This window comes from Camelina sativa, chromosome 17 (genome assembly GCF_000633955.1).
Source record: "Camelina sativa cultivar DH55 chromosome 17, Cs, whole genome shotgun sequence".
In the NCBI taxonomy this organism is placed as follows: Eukaryota; Viridiplantae; Streptophyta; class Magnoliopsida; order Brassicales; family Brassicaceae; genus Camelina; species Camelina sativa.
Genome location: NC_025701.1, coordinates 34,267,802 through 34,274,447, shown reverse-complemented (window position 1 = coordinate 34,274,447; position 6,646 = coordinate 34,267,802).

Here is a 6,646-nt window from a genome sequence, read left to right as displayed (position 1 = left end):
ATAGCTCTCAGCAAAATCAATGTCAGTCTCATAAAGTCCTACTACTTTAGCAAAACCTTCTAACTTAGAAGACAAAGTAGAAACGAGAGTGTACCTCCTGGATAATGCATCTGCGACTACATTATCCTTACCTTTCTTGTACTTAACCGTGTAGGGAAAAGTCTCAATGAACTCCATCCATCTAGCATGTCTCTTGTTGAGCTTCTGTTGTCCTTTGAGATGCTTCAGGGACTCGTGATCAGTGTGAATAACGAACTCCTTGGGCCACAGGTAATGCTGCCACGTTTGAAGAGCCCGAACTAAGGCGTACAGCTCCTTGTCATATGTAGGATAGTTCAATGTCGATCCTCCTAGCTTCTCACTGAAGTAAGCTACTGGCTTCCTATCCTGCATCAAAACAGCACCTATACCCACTCCGGAAGCATCACATTCAATCTCAAAAGTTTTCATAAAATCAGGAAGTAAAAGAATAGGGGCAGAGATAAGCTTCTCTTTTAAGGTTGAAAACGCCTGCTCTTGTGCTTCCTCCCATCTGAATCCTACATCCTTCTTGACAACTTCTGTAAGTGGCGCTGCAATAGTACTGAAGTCTTGCACAAATCGCCTGTAGAACCCTGCTAGTCCATGAAAGCTCCTGACTTCTGCCACGTTTTTGGGTGTTGGCCACTCCTTGATAGCCTTGACCTTCTCATCGTCCACTCTAACTCCTATTGCACTCACAACAAAGCCTAGAAAAACAACCTCAGTAGTACATAATGAACATTTAGAGAAATTAGCAAAGAGGGATTGAGAACGAAGAACATTTAGAACTTGGCGGATGTGTTCTAAGTGTTCTCCTAGACCTTTACTTTAGATGAGTATGTCGTCGAAATACACAACCACAAAGATGCCTATGAACGGTCTGAGAGCATGATTCATTAATCGCATGAAGGTGCTAGGAGCATTGGTGAGACCAAACGGCATGACTAGCCATTCGTAGAGCCCTTGCTTGGTCTTGAAAGCTGTTTTCCATTCATCTCCTTCCTTCATTCTGATCTGATGATACCCACTCTTCAAATCTATCTTTGAGAAGACTGTTGATCCACATAACTCATCCAACATGTCATCTAATCTCGGAATTGGGTGTCTGTACTTCACTGTGATATTGTTAATAGCTCTGCAGTCAACACACATCCTCCATGAACCATTTTTCTTTGGTACAAGCAATACTGGTACTGCACATGGACTGAGACTCTCTCGGATATGTCCCTTACTCATCAGCTCTTCTACTTGCTTCTGAAGCTCTTTAGTTTCTACTGGATTAGTTCTGTAAGCTGGTCTGTTCGGTAAAGCTGAACCTGGTACCAAATCAATCTGATGCTCTATCCCACGAATTGGAGGTAAGCCTGGAGGTATCTCTTCTGGAAACACATCCTTATACTCCTCTATAATCTCTATCATCTCGCGTGGAAGCTCTCCTGCGGACTTAGTACTGGTGAGTGTTTCCTTGTACACAAACATGAATGTGGTCATCTCTGGATCAAATAGCTTGTTGAACTCGCTGTGATTGATGTACAGGCTGTGAGACACTTTCTCTGTATCCTTGCGGTTCATGTGAAGCTGGTCCTTGTAGATTTCACTGGGTGTAAGCGGTAGAAGAGTGACCTTGCGTCCTTTGAACTCAAACGTTTGCTTGTTGGTGTAACCATCATGGAACACTCTTCTGTCGAACTGCCATGGTCTTCCCAAAAGGATATGACTTGACTTCATTGGAATAACATCACAAAGCAGCTCATCCTCATACTTCCCAATCGCTAGTTTCACCATCACTTGCTGCGAAACTGTCAAAGCTCCCTTGTTGTTCAACCACTGTAGCTGATAAGGTCTTGGATGTGAAGTAGTCTTGAGATTAAGCTTCTGTACCATCTCTTCACTAGCTGCATTAGTACAGCTTCCACCATCAACGATCAAGGTGCAGACCTTGTCTTGAACCATACACCGTGTGTGAAATAGGTTCTCACGCTGTCCTCTATCATCTGGATGAACCTGAACACTTAAAGCTCTGCGTGCTACCAACATCTCTCCCATGACTGCTGGTTCACCTTCTTCACAGAGTTCAGACTCTGATTCACTCTCTGAACTGTCTACTGGCACAATCTCTCCTCCTTCTTGAAGAAGAAACATCTTCTTGTTTGGACAGTCTCTGGAATAATGCCCCATTCCTTGGCATTTGAAACACCTAATATGACTTGTAGAGGTACTACTCTTGGGCTTGAAGTCGATTTTAACCTCCTCTTTGACTGTGGCTGTCACGGGTTTGCTGTCCTTGGTGAAGGCGGGTTTGCTGAACTCCCTCGGCTTGGACATGTTAGGCGTGAATGTAGACCTTACTCCCTTTCTCTTGATCTGCGATTCAATCAGCTCTGCCTTATGTACCATTTCTTGCACATCCTCATAGTCCTGCAACTCTACCTTGTCTTGAATCTCTCTGTTTAAACCCCCAAGAAACCTCGACATAACCATGTCTTCACTTTCCCTTAGATCAGCCCTGATCATAAGTGTTTCCAGCTCCTGATAGTAGTCTCTAACAGACTTAGTGCCTTGAATGAGACGCCTAAGCTTGATAAGAATCTCCCTCTGATAATGTGTAGGCACAAACTTCTTCCTCATCTGCGTGACTAACTGTTCCCATGTAGTGATAGCAGGCTCTCTCTGTCGATGTCTAGTAAGCCCCAACTGCTCCCACCACAACAAAGCATAGCCATTGAATTCGGATATGGCTATCTTCACCTTGTTCAACTCAAAAGTACCTTGAACCTGAAAGTTGGACTCCATCTTCCTTTCCCAGTCTAGATAAGTTTCTGGATCATTGGTTCCATGGAAAGAAGGATACTGAATTTTAAGGTGCTTCAGCTGCTGCCTCAATGGATCATAATCCCTGCCATGATCTCTGTTTCGGTTTCTCCTCATTGTCTCTTGACTATGATCTGAAACTTCTTCTTCTTCAGAATACTCTCTATCTGACTCAATGTAGATTCGATGCCCAGCTACTTGTTCAGCTCGTTGTGGGCGTATTGATCTCTGTCGGTTCTGCGTTGTTCTGTTTCTGTACCCTGAGTGCTTCTCCTCTGATTGAAACAAGTCTCTCTTCCCCCAGTAGGTGACTTAGCTGTCCTAATCCGTGTATGCTTGGAAGAGGTTCCTAAGTGAGCCTTTCCTTTAGCTAAACGAAGGGCCTCATTAGGACTAGGTGGTTCTGTAGAACTCTGTTCTGAAGCACTAGATGCTTGAGCTATGTCTTTGAACTGTTTTTTCAAACTTGTTGCTGAGCTGCTCCATCTGTTGCTGAAACTGAGTAGACATTAACTTGTTTGCTTCTGCTATTTGCTTGGACATGGCTTGGTTCAAAGCTTTCATAGCTTCTGGGGAAAGCTCCATTGTACCTGCAAATTAAAAAAGGAACTCGCAGTAAGTTGTTCCTTGAATGAGAAAACGAAAATAAACTATAAGACTCGGAATCCTAAACACAAACGAACAACAAGGAAAATTTAAAACCCTAAAACTAAGCAAGACTCACACGAATACTAAACACACCACAAATCGAAGACACAAAAAGTTAAACAGCGAACCAAAAAAAATCAAAGAAAACAACACAAAACTAAATCCTAGACTCACAAAATTCGATTTATACTCTAATGGTCAACGAAAACAAAACCCTAAAACTAAACAAACAAATTTTAAGCAACAAAAGCGAGATTAGGGTTTTCAGAATCGCTTAGCCTTGGCACAGAGTTGACTCTGATACCACATGATAGGATCTCCCTAGGATAGAAACTCTGATGAAGGCTGTAGACTGATGAATGATAATGAGAATCGGTGATGATGGTGTGGAAGTGGCAAATACGGTGGAGATGATGATGCGAGATCGTGAATATTGAGGGATATGGTGATGATCGAATGATAGAACAATGATTAGATGGAGATAGATTATTTAGGTGGTGATATGGATTGTAACAAGTGAAGAGTTTCTGAATCACAAAGTGTATAGAAACCCAGAAATCAAGAACGCATTCAAGAATTCAAATTGAGAGAAGAAAGTTCACAAAACGTGTTTACAACATACTTCTTCGCTAAAGAACAAAAGAGGCGTAGCTTTGGGTTTTAAACACCCTAGGGCTCGACACTCCAAACAACAAGAAGTGCAAAACTAAAACAACAAGACGTTTTAAGGAAATAAGAAAACAGCAAAACGTCCAAGTGACCTGTAGTACTACGGAAGTCACTTGAATTAGTACAGAAGTACATTATTCCCCTTTGGTAATGATTTCTAGATAACTCGACGTAGTGATCCATTTGCCTCATTAAAAACCATGCTGAGAAAACCCATTGGGACAAAACTCAGCTATGGGAAAAAGAGTACAAACTTCACACCTAAGTTACCTAGCCCTCATTACCGGGTGAAGTCTTCAAGGTGGATATGTTGAAGACTTGGATCCTTGGTAGGTTGAATGACCCGTCAACTATGAGTGAATGAGCTTCCTTGGCCATCTCCTTAGCTCTTGAACGAGTGATCCTTCCCACCACCTCCGGTTGCTCTGCAGCCTCTGGCTCCTTGCTTGCCACGATCATATCATTAAGCCCATATGATAATAGGTTTGGTCAGAATTGGACTGGACTTGACTGAGGCCCATTCTTCAAGATCTCCACCTTGGGCCCAGTCAACTTTACATTCTTTCTTCATTAGGCCCAACTGAGAAACCTTTCTTCTTCCTTTTGCCTTTGTTTCTTTTCACGACAAAACAAGCAGACTCGAAACTTCTTCTTCGATTTCTCCGATCACAAAAATAACTGAAACGCGATTCTGACAAAGGCAACTCCGGCCACCTCCACGTTCGCTGGCGACTTCGCGTTTAAACCTTTGCTTCTGAACCCGACGCCTACGATTCCTCCGTGGCCTTCTTTTGTCCGTAAAAAAAAAATAATGGCCATCTTCGCCATCATCACCTCTGCTGGCTGTCGCTACAATCTTAGAAGTTTACGACTCCAACTCGGAACCCAAAAACTCAAGCCGTGTATCTTCCTTGACACAACATCGGATTGACTTATCCTATTAAGCTCTGCTGCAATCTACGGCGATATCGTTTCCGTCAAATTCTGTGGTGACCAGTGGTGCTCTCAAGTCTCACCATTTAAATCCGTCGAGCCCTTAAACCTCTTTTTCTCCTTCGATATCTAAGTCCCGATAGCTAACTCGACCATGAATCATTGCATCTCCGGTGCTTCCTCTGTCACCATTACTCTTTGTAATCGCAGGTATTTTCAAGCTCCTCTTTATCTCTTTATTGAGCTCTCCCCCTTCTGAGATTTTCAAACTTTGTAAAATCATAACTAGATTCTACTATTTTTCTTGTAGAAGCTCTGCTCAAGAAATCCGATTCCCGATATCTTTTGTTCTCCTTAGCTCCACCTTGAACCAGAATCACCATGTTTTAAATATCTGATTCTTTCACAAGAAACCTTCTTACTAGTCCACTTCCTTGGATCCGTTTTCCACTAGACTCCACCTGAAGCTTGACTTTCCCCGTCACAGCTTCAATACTCCACAGGTAACTCCATTCTCCATGTGCTTTTTCCTTAGACTTGAACATATCTCACAGAAGTCTCATCCAATATTTTTTTTCATAATTCTGTGAGGTTGTTGATTTCACATCGGAGTTACCTGGAGCTGCGTCTTCAACTAGTGGACATTGAGAAGTTCACAGCAATGCTGGAACTTCATACTAGGTACTTCCCTTCCTAAAATTTCTGGTTCTTTCGTTGAGCAACTCTTAGATAGACTTGTATCTCCTTTAGGAACTATGGTCCCTGTGAAATCTATCGGCTCTAACTTATCCTTCTGTGAAAAGCCCTTAGCTACCACCCTAGCATTAAATCCTTGCTTTTCAACAGCTTCTAGTATTCCTGGTTTCGATTTTTTAAAAACACTTACTCGGAATTAGCTTTTGTCTTTTCCTTGAAGAATCCTCTTCTTCATCAGCATTCTTACAATGCTTCTTTTCCTTGCTTTCCATTTTTCTCTTCATAGGTTTAAAAAAAAAAACTGGGTAAGAAGGTTCTTCTCGCGAATATGACTACAATTCCCACCTATGATCCCGCTTCAAATTCGTTCATACTTAAGAGGAGACCAACAGAGAAATCCCAAAGATTAGCATATGCCTTTAATTGCTTCAGATTCATGTGATGAAATAATCTATAGTGTTCCAAACTTGTTGAAACTGAAAAACCAGAGTTCCGACTACACCTTTTCCGACAATTTCTCCACCGTGAAACATATGTCTTCCCTTATAAGACTTAATCTCAATAGAGACGAAGATTCTCAAACTCAGATTTATGGTTCTGAAGAAGAAGGTTTAATCCATCTTCACTTTTCTTCTCACAAATCAGAACTCTCTAAACAAGGTGCATCTTGATTTCTTCTCCTAAGAACCACCAATTCACAGAGTACTAACTTCTTCCCTCAGGTTGTGATTAATCTCTGAGATGATCTCGTTTTTTTTTTTAATAAAGAGAACATCCTTTCCAATTGTGAAACATCAAGACTTCAAACTTCTCCTCACTCTTAAAAGTTTCATCTTCGTCAACTCCGACATAACTTTCTGAACACTAA